The sequence below is a fragment of the Cavia porcellus genome, unplaced genomic scaffold (assembly GCF_034190915.1).
Source record: "Cavia porcellus strain 051 isolate PalLab524CR breed Dunkin Hartley unplaced genomic scaffold, mCavPor4.1 scaffold_2, whole genome shotgun sequence".
In the NCBI taxonomy this organism is placed as follows: Eukaryota; Metazoa; Chordata; class Mammalia; order Rodentia; family Caviidae; genus Cavia; species Cavia porcellus.
The window spans coordinates 58,623,993-58,637,752 of record NW_026947485.1 but is presented as its reverse complement, the minus strand read 5'-3'; the positions used below and the strand labels follow the sequence as shown (position 1 = coordinate 58,637,752).

General features: G+C 37.6%; 1 protein-coding gene across 10 annotated transcripts in view; it reads right to left on the bottom strand.

Moving 5' to 3' along the window:
- Positions 1-13,760, bottom strand: part of Ica1 (islet cell autoantigen 1) — a 170,127-nt gene that overhangs the window by 44,569 nt on the left and 111,798 nt on the right. The gene's annotated exons all lie outside the window — the stretch shown is intronic.

Genomic DNA, 13,760 nt, shown 5'->3' with positions numbered 1-13,760 from the left:
AAAATGGGCAGAAATAGTACATACTTTCAAAGAAAAGAAATAAACAGTAATAAATCACTAGTTGATGTATACATATTGTCCCCCCACAAATAGTTGTTCAAGATACACAAGTGTAACATATAAATGGGAATTCAACCAGGGAGACTGCAAACAGTTCTGTTTAACTATCCAACAAAAACTAAGTACTATGGCTGTCATTCCTATACACTTAAGACATGTATGCATTTATCCATATCTTCATTGATGTTGAGACCTAACAAAATTTATTAGATTAAAATCCTTCTGAACAAAGATTAATAATATTGCTGGATTTCACATCATAACACTCCACAATCAGCACTGGGTACTGCAAGGCCCTTTCTTTCCTTCAAAGTATTTGTTCATTTCATCATGTGTCGTAAGATCAGTTCTCATAAACTGTTTATAGGTTTTATGCAAGCATGAGTCTTAACATGTATTTCTATCCTTTCTATATTAGAGGAAGTAACAGAACAAAGCAGGACAGAACAAAACTTTTTCCTATAGACACATAAAACTAAAAAGACATATAAATCTGCTGTATAAGGAGTTCTACCATGGTCACTGTGCTGTTTCTTGTTATCATCAACAGAATTGGCTATATCATCAGATAAAGTGTAATTGAACACATTAGTACATAACAAGATTAACAGAAATACAACTTTGTAGATAGTGTAGAGCTACAAAAAAAAGGTAGTAATCAAATCAGAATGGATATCGTGGTAAATCATTGTCGTTTTCAGTATAGTTGTCTATACTCCTTAACTTGATACCAGCAACTTAACAGTTTTGAATAAAATCAATAATAGGCAGCAATCAAACAAGTCAGATTTAACTAAGATCAGTCATGATACAACAATATATGTCATACAGGGATCTTGATTGAGCTAATAGGAAATTAAAGATGACCACTGTGCTATGTCTGTGCCCTCAGATCCAGTGCTTGTATACAAACTAGGACGGAACAAGTTCCAACCAAGCAGAATGGTGTGAGTAATAGGGGTTTTAATTCCTGATACATTGGCTATATCTTCTGCTGGTGTTTTTTTTTTTTGAAAACTATTCCTCTCCCTCAGAATGAACTGTGTATTTTTGGGTCTCCCCAACACTCATGGTTTTGTATTGGGGGCGCAACCTGCTATTTACCTAAGTGTTTCCAAACTTTCTCACTCCAGGACTGGATTTCTATTTATATTTCTTCATTTATTAAAGCTTGTCTGTTCAACCTATCCATAAATACTGGTCTAGTTACCCCTATTACTCTCTGGTTCCCTATCACATCAAGTTCCATTTTCTCATGTTTGATTTTGGTCCATAAAACTTTCTTCAGGCTAATTATATTTCCTATAAGAAGAGCTTCTCGGAGGACCCTACCTCTTGATCCACTCTGCCTGCGATTCTCTCTTTTTTCCCTTAAGTTAGTGTATCTAGGCCATCTATATTAGAAATTATATCCAACCTTCTTTGCCTCATTTCTGTTGAGCTCTTTTTCTGTCATTTGTTGTCTGTTTATCTTCTTTATTTTTCTGTAATCTCTCTCTTTAGAATGTCCTGCAGTATTCTCTGTAGAGTTGGATTGGTGGTTGCAAATTTCCCCAGTTCCTCTTTATCTTGGAAGCACCTTGTTTCTCCATTAATTTCTAGGGACAGTTGTGCAGGATATATCAATCCTGGTTGGAGGTTATTGTCTTTTAAAGCTTGGATTATTTCACCCCACACTCTTCAAAATTTGATGGTTTGTGCTGAGAAGGCTCCTGTAATTCTGATGGGTGTTCCTTTGTAAGTGATCTGTTTCTTGTCTCTGACAGCTTTTAATATCCTGTTCTTATACTGGATTTCTGGAATCTTATTACATGCCTGGGTGTAGTTCTATTTTGATTGTAGGTGGCTGGAGTTCTGTATGCCTTATACATCTGAGCATCCTTACTTTTTCCTATGTTTGGTAAGTTTTCCTTGATTATTTCTGTGAATAGTCTTTGCAGTTCCTTTGTATCTCTGCTTCTTCATTTACATTCTTTATTCTTAAGTTATAGATTCTCTTGTTATCTTCTAGCCTCTGCATTGTTACTGCTTGTTTCCTTGTTATTTTTAAGAAGTTTTCCTCTCATGTTCCCACATTACAAATCTGTCCTCCAGTTCTGATAATCTATCCTTAAAGTTTTTTGTGTGTCTTTTTTCATCTTTATCGGTACCAGGGATCAAACTCACGACTGTCTGCTTGCAAAGCAGGCGCTTATGCCACTGAGCTAAATCCCCAGCCCCTATCCTTAGTTTCTTTCAAGCTGTCATGCCAGCTTTCAATAGAGTTTTTAATTTCCTGGTCATCTCTTTGAACCTGCTTTATGTATTCTATGTTTTCTCTATTTTCTCCATCAAACAATTCTCCCCTTCTTTTTGTTCTTCCACTCTACCATGTTTTTTCTTGGGAGGTGCTTAGCATTTCTTTAACTATTTTACTTATATCTTGCTTTACTTGGTTAAATACTTCACTTTTGAACTTGCCCATGAAGTCCTGAAGATATTGCTTTATGTCTATTGGTGCCATGCCTGATACTGCATGTTTTCTGTCCTCATTCTCCTTTGCATTTACCTTTCCTGGATCAGTGTTCTCAGGATTGGGGACTGAGGACCCTTTCTTGTTGCCTCCTCTTCTCATATTTTTTGTTCCTTCCATACAGGCATATATAGGAGGCCCAGTTTCTTTGTCAGTTTCAGTTTGTCTGAAGCCTGCTGAGTGGGTGGTCCAGCCCACTGCAGTGTACTAGGAGGTACAGACCTGGGCAGCCTATGATGGGCCTGCCCCTCCAGGTCAGCCTACTGAAGTCTTCACTGCCTTAGGGTGCACTGCCAGGCTCAGGGACCTGGTTTGGGCTAGCCTATTGGGCCTTAGTCCATCGCGTCACCCAGGTCAAGCACTCCCCACCAATCCCGCTTGAGAAGGGAATATGTGACTGACGTCATTGCAGTGCCCTGTTCTGGCCAGTCTGCCCGGTCCCAGAATATCCTCTGTTGGAGCCTCTTTGTCTATGGAAAAGTCCCTATTCCTCTCACTCACTGTAGGCTGATGCAGGATTCCCCACCAGCTCTGCTCTCAATTTGGTTCACTGATTCTTTCTCTCAGAGCGTTCAGGTCTGCAGTGAGTTGAAACCAATTCAGGCACAGCAGCAGCATTGAGTTTAATCCACGAGTTCTGGCAGTGGCACCAAGACTTTAGCTGTTCTAATCAAAGCACCTGAAGTGCACTTCCAATTGGTTTCTCTCAGCTTAGTTTGTTCCTAGGTCGGCAGGGTATATCTCCCTCTGCTTAGGACTCCTCATACCGCACCATTCCTGAAATCTAAGCTGGCTATCTCAGAGAGCCTCTGTAGCTGCTGTTATCTATCTGCCATCTTTTCTTGATCTCACTGTATCCATTCTTTACCTCCAAAGGATCTAGATGAGAATGCTAAACATTATGATTTTATAACAGTCTTACTATGCTAATTATATTTCTCTTAGATTAATGTTAAAATTCCCATCTTTTCAAGGCATTTACAAACTACCCACAGTGAAGAAAAGTCTGGAGCCACAAAGCATGTGATGTAATAATGTTTGCACAATGACTTTCTTATAATAAAAGCTGCAGTCCAATTTCTCACTTAGTTTTTCTCAGTGTTAATGTCTGAAGTCGCATTTGTTAAAATGTGGAAATTATTATTGATACAATTCTCTTTATTAATCTGTAGATTTATTTGGATTTCATCTGCATTTCTACTCATGTCCTTTTTCTGTTCTGAGAGCTAATCCTACATACTAGATCAAGGAATTTTTGCCACAGTCTAAAAGTTGTGCCCACTGTTAATCTTTCAACTTTTATTGTTGAATAATATATACTACCAAACCTCCAACCATCCTTGAATGATATCATAATTCAGGAAAAGAGTGAAGGCCAGGAAAAAAGTTATAAATGTCAATTCTATGCATTGTACCTCAGCAATTTTAAAATTTCATACAACTGCTTTAAAAATCAGGGAAGTTAAATAATACAAAGAGTCCATCACACCACATTTTTATCAGTGACCATGTGTCAATTTTTTTCAAGACCACTTTACTGAGGTGTGATTGGCACAGAAATAGTGGTGGATATTTACAACATTCAACCTGATGAGTTCCAATGTTGACTCGTTTCAGATAATCCATGAAGTGGTAGGTACTGTGTGGGTTACTGGGAGCTGAAGCAACAGTGACTTAATGACATAGTGCTTTCATCATAAGGTGCCACTGGCATGGACAATGTCATCCTTGTTCACCATTTCATCACCTGGCCACCTAGTACATGAGGTCCTAAAAACATGCTTGCAGCTGAACGAGGAATTTTCCCAGGCCATTTCAAAAGATGTATAGTAAAGCATAATCTTTAAAGTTTTTTTCAGAAGGAATTTTTAAATAAAAATAAATGGGTAGATTATTTAATATGAAATGTATTAATTTTACTAGTAATACTAGCATTCACAGTTGATAACATTATAAGGCATTATGTAATAATAGTAATAATGCTAATAGTAAATTTAACAATTGATGCAATCTACTTACCACCTGGCTAATATTTCATTTTGGTTGCTGTGGTTACTTTCTCTTACTGATGAGGAATATGACGTTTCATCAGGGCAAGTCTTACTATCCTAACTTTGGGTAGAAACAGCCCTCTAAATCTGCCTGTCTGGCTCCAAAGCCACGCTACACAGCCTCCCAAGCAACTGATGCTACTTCTTGCAAAACCACGAAACTCAAAATTATGATTCTACTCAGAAACAGTTTTCCCTGCAGGGTTCCATGGAACTGGAAAATAATGATGCCATATACTTAACGCCACACTGACAGAATTAGGACCTATATAAACAGAATGTAGAGCTACATGAATTTTTCCTAAGAACTCCTCTGCTTTTTTGGTCAATAGAGCTGGGAATATTAGGGGACAGTAACCACAAGTGCCTCTCACTCAAGCTGACCATCCACGTGCTGACCTAATCCTAGAGTTCAATCATTCTCCATGCAGAGTAGAACAGAGGGCTGCAGTTTAAGCTACTTAGGAGCTCTGGCTATAAAAGGAGTTTAAAATGAGGTAGGTATCAGTGATTTTCTACCTTCCTTAGAGAGGAATATGGAGACAGAAGAGAAAACCTGAGTTTCATAGGAGAGAATTGAAAGTCTAGAAGGGAAGCTATTCAGCAGCTGGCATGGTCACTGTAAGTCCCCTGTTGGACACCAGTTAGTAGCTAGGGCCAGGGAGAGCACCTATGGTGGATTAACTAATGGTCAGCTTGTAACACCAAGCTGAACTGAGTCAGTGTGGTGCTGGGTGTGGAAGGCCCACCTGAGGATTGCTGTCAACAGCTTAAAAGGAGAACTGGAGGGGAAGATGGTTTGCTGTTGATTCCCTCGGAGAAGCTTGTTGTGCTGGTTTTTCTGATGTGAACACAGCTGTTCTCACTGTCAGAGGAGTTCAGGTCCTTGCTGTTGCTGATGATGGCTATGGTTCTTTTCAGGGGAGCTCTGACTGATCCTTACATTGAGCATCACTTCCTGACTCCAGTACAACTTCCTCAGCCTGCTGGCACAGATCCTTCATCCTGCTGGAGCAGACATTCTAGCTTCCATCACTGACCCTTGAACCTTTCCAGTGCAGATTCTTGATACATATTTGCAAGAGACACTGGCATGGACTCTAGGCCTCAAGCTAGACTCATGGAAGACTTGTCATGTGTTCTAGGCATCCAGCTGGACTCATGCAGGACATTTCTGTGGGATCTAGCCCTCAGCTGGACTCTTTGGGTGCCTAGTATATGGATAAATTTCCTGCACTCCTTTGCACTTGATTCTCTGGGTGAATGTTATAAAATAACCCTATAAATTATGTGTCCTGTATTACATCCTTTCCCTTAAAAACCCTTACTACAACACTGCCTCATCTGAGATCCTCTGTCCTCAGCTTTTTCCCCTGAGAGGGAAGTGCACAAGGTGAGCAAGATTTCACAAGTGCGTTCATTCAGCACATGTTTACTGAGTGCCTATTCTGTGTCCAGAGCAGTGCTAGGCACTGGAGTGTCTGTGAAGGAGTAAGAAATATAACAGGTAGTAAATATTTATGAATGAGAGTTCACTGTCATAAGGCCGCCATAAACTTTAAGGAAAACAGACAAATTAGCAACGGTATTCTAACATAATGGGCAAGGTACAATAACACAGCTAAGAGTAAGGCACAGAGGTGGTCCACAGAAGGAAATGAGGGTTGTTGTGGATGGGAGGAGGCACTAGAGGATGATGGCATTTAACTGACGGTAGTAATCTTCCTGTTTCTCTGCACTTTGCCCTGTAACTTCAGGCTCCTCTCACTGACTCTGAGCGTGGCTACATGGCTTGCTTTGGCCAACAGGAGGCCAATAACTGTGATGAAACTGGAAGCTTGGAAAAAAGATAGTTAGCATGATTCTGTTTTTTTCTTTCAGTTCGCTGACAATGACAATATGCTCAAGCTGGCTAGCTGAGAGGTATGAGAGATGCATGAGACAGGCATGAGGAAGTGAGGAGCTCAGACAGCCATTGTGAACAGAGAGGAACAGGAGACTGCTCCATACCTGACTACCCACGAGACCAGAAGAGCTGAGTGACAGACTTGTGAGCAGAAAAGATCCTTGTTGTCTTAAATCTTTGCGTGTTAAAGTTGTTGATTTCACAGCGTTATTGTGGCCATAGATAAGTAAAATAAACAGTAAGGAATTAGGCAAGGAAGTCTTCTTCAAGGTGAGGAAATTGAGGTGGGTTTGACTAGGAGATACAAACCAAATATAAATATGCTGTAAGACTGGGTTACTTACAGAGAGGTTCTACCTAATTGCAAATGCATTTTTTTGGCAAGGATATGAATTTCACTTTTTCCTTCACATACAGTAATCAGTTACTCATAGAAAATCTTGTATCGTAGGAAAACCACTTGCTTAAATTATAAAATTCATGAATTATTATAGTTTGAAATGTGTCCTAAATTTTGTTTGAAATTTGAAAGGTAACTTTTTGAAAAATAGAAGACAATTTCAGCAGTTGACCCACTGAGTTCTGCAAGGCCATATGTTTTGTGTGTCAACAATGATTATTAAAATATTTAATGCACTGCTGAGTTCCCAAATGCTGAGCTCTTTCCCTGCCAAACAAGGAGGATGTTACACAGTTGGGCATTCTGAGTACAGTAAAATTTATTTAACATTTTGTGCTCCACGTCTGCTCTGTAAAACACATTTTTCCAGCCTGCAGCCTGAGAATAAATGCTCAGGATACAACCAAGCACAACAAGGGTTTAAATACATATGCTTTCAGATTGCACTTCAATGAAAAATGTTTTATTATTCTTCTCAATCCCAGATGAATTATATTCAATTACATAAACACTTTAAGGAGCTCCTATGGTTTTCAAAGTTCTTTAACATTTTTCACTAAAATAAATGTATCCTTTGTTTATTTCTTTATTTCTGTTACCTCACCTTTTTCTGTTTATCCTCCAGTATCTAGGGAATGACCATGCATTTGAGACCTTCCTTTGTCTGAGACTTGGCCTCTCCAGGCCACAGTAACTTAACTTACCCCCCAAAAGCAGTAATGTCTTGTCTGCTAAACCTTAGGGTGCTTCTCTACTTATTCGTCCTAACCCATAATTCCACCTCTTACCCCTTATCCTTGGCCCAAAACCAAAGCTATTCATTACTTTAATCTGGCCTCATATCCAGTAAGAAAGGGCTTTATTTTACTATATAATCAAATAATCTGAGAGTACATTTATATTTTTTCTTACTATTTTAAGAATAAAACAATAATTGCACTAATATTCAAATCTTCTGAGAGGTAATTCTGGTCTCTCCAATCATCATTAGGCAAATATTTACCAAGCATCTTGTTTCTGCTGATAGCATAGCATGAATGGATGTGCCTTCTGCTATTGTGGAGGTGACTGGCTCATGGTGATTTTCATATTAGTCAAGGTGTAGCTACAGACTTAATGAGGTATTTAGAGGGAAACCGTATCATTTCATGAGAATGACTGACCCAGAGGACGTCCTTCAAGGACACAGTGCCCAATTTTGCTCTGAATGACTGAGCACAATTAACTGTGCAAGGAGACAGAGTAATCCAGCAGTGACAGAACTTTGTGCAAACACCTGGGATGGAAGACCACAGGGCAGGTCCTGAAACCAACAGTGCAACTGAGTTGCTGAGAACAAGAAGCTTCCAAATGGAAGCAGGAGAGGTGGGTTGGGTCCTACCTTGGAGCAGGGCCTTAGTTGGCTTGGGGTTTTTAGTCATTTTTCTAGAAGTAATGGAAAAATTCTAGAGGCTTTCAAGAAAAGAAGAGATGGGACCTGATGTTCAGTGTGAAAGACTATTCATTACAGGATGGAGAGAGGTTGGAGGACACAGATAACTGTAGATGTGAATGTGTGCAAAGGCAGGGAGAAAGTAGTTTTGGGCTTCAGTAATGATGCTGGATGTTGAATATAATGCTCTGACCTGAAAGATAATTAGCAGATAAAATATGAGTTGTTGAGGGACTTAATGTTTAGAGATGGACAATTCCAATGTTTCTGGTCATCCAAAACTACTATTGTCTGACTTGCTTTACCACAAACTGATTCTACTAATAACATTTTTTCTTTAAATTTTAAAGAGAAAAAAATCAAACAAAATTTCAAAACAGGATATAGGAGAGTAACAATGATTAATACATTATGTCTTGTTATCTTTAAACTAGCTAATATACAAGATATAGGAATTTAATTGTCCAAACACATTAGCACAAACCTAAGAGAATTTCTACTAATACTATCTTGCAGACTCCACATACAACGGCAGAATTCTGAGATTTCTCTGTCAGATCTCTTTCAATATCCCTATCCATTCTAACTTGATTTGTTCATTCTAATTTCCCTCCAAAGTTGCATTCTCATTCATTAAAACATATTCAGAACACAGGATGTATCAACCATGACTTTTGGCCATAGGAGAAAGTGTTGTAGGCAAGCTGATTTTAAGTTACTTGGAAAAGAGGAGGTCAAATATCTGACCTCATTGAAGGAGGATCTTTTTTTTTTTTTTTAAGCCAATGAACCAAGGGGTCTCCAAGATCAGATAACAAAGTACATGCTGAACCTCCTCTTCACTGCTTTGATTTATCATGTATTTACTCACCAGCAGCAGAAGCAATTCTGATAATGTTTAATGCAAAGACGTGCAACCATGTGCACCAGGCCAAGTGTCATGGTTTGTGTTTGTGTCCCCCAGGACTCATGAGTTTGCATTGTGCATTTGTGATTGGTTCATTGTATAGTGCTTGGATTGATGATGTCAGTGCTTCACCCACATAGGGGTGGAGCCAGGATGTAATGTAATGTAATGGCAGGAAGAAGGTGTGTTTTTCTCTTTGCTGGTTCGAGTTTGCTGCTGGCGGCCGCCATGAACTGCAGCCCAGCCATGCCTGCCTGTCTTGGAGCCAACTGAGTGTGGACTGAAACCTCCAAAAACTGTAAGAAATAAACCTTTCCTTTCCCAACTTTGGGCTTCAGGTATTTTGTCTCAGCGACGAGTAAAAAGTAACTAAGACACCAAGTGAACTCAGCCAAGTACAGATTTTAGCAGCCATCTTTTGGCCTCCCCTGAGCACCCTTACCTTACACCCTATTTTGTTCTTTCTTGTTACCCTAATGATGTGGTTCAAATGGAGGCTAGGATGCTTTTTCATAGTATTTTTTTCCTGATATTTGAGTTTCTTGTGATAAGAAGAAAAATAGTCTGCATGAGAGAGAGGAGAGAGAGAGAGAGAGAGAGAGAGATTGAGATTAATTCAAGTTCTTGGACCTAGTTGCCCTTGCTGCAATTTCAAGATATTTCTAATAAATATCTTGTCTCATCACTGTGTCTCAGTGAATTCAAGAAAGCTGTTTCATGGAACCTACATAGTACTAGTTCAATCTTCTCCCTTTCTGGAAATTCATATGAAAGGCTCCAAGAAGTTCATGATAAAGATTCCTTTTTAACTTTGACTAGTGCAGTATTTCTAAAATTGTTTAAATAGAGACTTCATTGTATAAATCATATGCCTTTATTAAGTGCTGTATATTTATCAGCAAAATTCCTGTTTTAGAAAAGATGCCATTAAGACCTATCCCAGGGGTAACAGAAAGATATGGTAAATATTTGCATTTTTAAAATTATTAAAGTAAAAGACATTTTGGCAAGAACAATTTGTTAAATGTATTGAAATGAAAGCGTTTTGAGAAGAACTAATGGCAATGTGTCTATGTAATAAATTTAAATATTTACAATTTTTTGATCCCTCCTACTTGATGAATAGTTTATGGCAATGTTTGTCAAATAAAAATGGTGCATCTTCATCCATCTTCTTCACCAGATCATGCATTTTGCAACTTTTGGCTCTTCCCCAAAGTTAAAAAAAAAAAAAATCCATAAACGGTAAATGCTTTGAATCTACTCAGGACTTGAGGCAACTGTAATAGTATAACTAATGACACTCAGAAAACAGGTCTCCAGAGCTTCTTCAGAAAGTGGCAAGAGAGATGAGATAAATGTGTAAGTGAGGAGGAGTATTTTGAGGGGGGTTCATGGTGATGTGTCCTTTAATAAATTTTTAAATTTAAAAATTCACCATATTCTTTCATCACACTTTGCATGTATTAAACATATATACATGAGATTGAGGCTCACTCAGGTGGAATTTGGTTCTATATTATGTTCTTTCCACTAGTCCTGGGGACAGAGAATCACTGATCTACAACTGACCACGAGACTCACAATGTCCAGGGGCTGAGACCTGCGCAAAATGGACACATCCCATCTCAGAATCTCCTGGTCAACAGTGTTGCCCCGAGCAGTTTAGATGTAGGCAGAGGGAGATTCAAGTCACATAACCTGAACAGAACCTCCATTATCAGACACCTTGCTAAGGGTCTCTCACAGTGGAAAGAAGTCAGTCCATCCAGTTTCCTCAGGCCCACTGCAGTCAGCGGATCCTGTTTTCTGGAGGCAAATTATGCAGAGAGGGCATCTGTATACCCAGGTCCTGGGAGACGATACCCTCACGTCAGTCGTCATCCTCACTGTCACTGTCATTACTGCTAATCAGCTGCACTGAGGTACAATTTAATCGTAGGTGTAGAATTCTCTGAGCTTTGGGCTGCTACCCCACAGGCATGACACATAACATTTCTTTCATCTCTAAAATTTCCCAAGCAGTCAAAGCCTTCCAGGTCCCTGAGTTTCTGCCAACTACTAATCTGTTTCCTGTCACTATAGATTAGATTTGTCTTTTCTAGAGCTTCACATAAAAGGAATGGTACAATGTACTCCAGTTTATTTGTAGCTAGGTTATTTCACTCAGTACAGTCCTTTGATTTAATGTGGCAGTCATGTGTCCTTTTAAAATTCCTGAGGAATATATCCTTATATGGATATAGTATAATTTATATATCTCTTTGGATTCTTTCTAATTTTTAGCTGTTGTGAATAAAACTGTTGTAAATATTTGAGTACAAGTCTCCATGGGGACATTTTTTAAAATCTCTTTTGAGTAAACAGGATGTATGAAGTATATGTTTAACTTTATAAGGAACTTTTAAACCACTAGTGACTGTAAGTAACTATATCACTTTTCATTGCTACCAGTAATGAATTAAATTCCATTTGTTTTGTGTTCTTATTAACACTTGGTGTTTGCAGTCTTTTAAAATTTCAACCACTCTGGATATGGAGTTACAGTTATTGTGGTTTTATTTGTACTTTTCTAATGACTTAGGATGCCCAAGTTTTCTTAATGCATTATTTCCCTTTTACAACTTTATTAATGTGGCTGTTCAAAGCTTTTGTCCAGTTTTAAAAATTAGGCTTATGTGTTGCTACTGCATTATAACATTTATTTTTATGCATTGAATATGAATCATTATCAGACATAAGTTTGGAAGCTTATTCTTAATAGTGTCTTTTGGGAAGAAGAAGGTTTTAATTTTGATGAAATCCAATTCATTGAACTTTTTCATTTATGGTCTCTGTTTTCGTGCTTTGACAAACCTTTCCCTATACCAAAGTAATAAATTTTTTCCCTGTGCCTTTCAATTTTTTTTAGGTAATGCTTAGAGCTATAAATATTTCATGTTCATTTTTGTATATGACGTGAAATTGAGGTTCAGGTTCATTTTGTTTACTTTCATATCCAAGACTTACAGCACCATTTGTTTAAAAATTATCTCATCATGCAACATATTACCTTGGCACTTACAGGATTGTATATGTGGATTCACTTCTGGATTTCCTATCCTTTAATTTTATTTATATTTCTATCCTAATAGTAGCACCATGGTATCTTAACAAGTATGACTTTTAGTAAGTCTTGAAGAAAGTCAAGTAGTGTCAGTCCTATAATTTTGGTGTTTTGGAGGAGAGCAGGAGACACTAGGCACTGAACCTAGAGCTTTATACATCTAGGCAGATGCTCTATACCTCAGCTACACTTCAACCCCTAACTTTGCTCTTTTCCTAGATTCTTTCATCTGTTCCATGTATTCAGTTTCTACACATATCTTAGGTTCAGTTTGTCAATTTTTATAACAGTGTTGTTGAAATGTTAGAATTGCAATGAATTTAGTTATTAACAAGCTAACCTTTTCGTAATATTTTCTGACCAAGAAGCATGGTTTTTTATCTATTTATTGGGTCTTGAAATTCTCTAGCATTTTTCAAATTTCAATACATAGGTTTGCACACATTTTGCTAAATTTGTTACTATTTTATATTTTTGATGCTATTATGATTTCTAAATATTTTACTTGCTAATTATTAATTAGAATAGTGTACAATGAATTTTGTAACACAATCTTGTACCTCATGACACTGGCAAATTTAACGATTTGTTTTAAAAATTGAGATGTCATAGTTTTCTATATATGTCTATAAATCTATATGGACAGATCTGTGTATATAAATCAAGTCAGAATAAACTTTATTTCTTCCTTTTCAGTTATATGTTTTTAAATCGCTTTTCTCGCTTTATCACACTGGCTGATATGAGCAAACATACTTGGCTTGTTTCTAATCTTGAAGAGAAATCAGTCAGTCTTTCATAGTAATTACGATTTTAGCTGAAGGGCCATTACCAGATTGAGGATGGTTTTTTCTACTCCTACTTTTTAAGGAAAAAAATATTTTTGTTCCTTTTGATACATGGTTTTCCTGGGTAGTCCAAGCTTGCCTCAAACTTACTATCTAACCCAAGGTGGCTGGTTCTACTTCAGCCTCCTGTCAGAATTTTTTTTCAATTTAAGGAGAAAAAGGAAAAAAAAAAGGGTACAAGTTATACAGAATTTCAGAAAAAAATAAACAGTAGGAAATCACTAGTTATCTTAGAAAGATTCTAAGATTGTCATCTTAGAAATATTTGTCAAGTTACAAGATTAAAGCATATAAAGTGGACATTCAAACAGTGAGACTGCAAACAGTTCTATTCAATGATCCAACAAAACTCAGTAATATCATTGTCTATCTTATACACTTAAATTTACATGTAGTTATACCATTTAGAGCACTTTCTTTTCCTCTCTTTTGTACAATGACTATTACACATTTTGGGTTTTATTGCTCCCACAGTTCTTATTGCTTTTTTTGGAAGAGAGTAAAACCAAATGTGACTTAACAGAACAGAGTCGGTTAA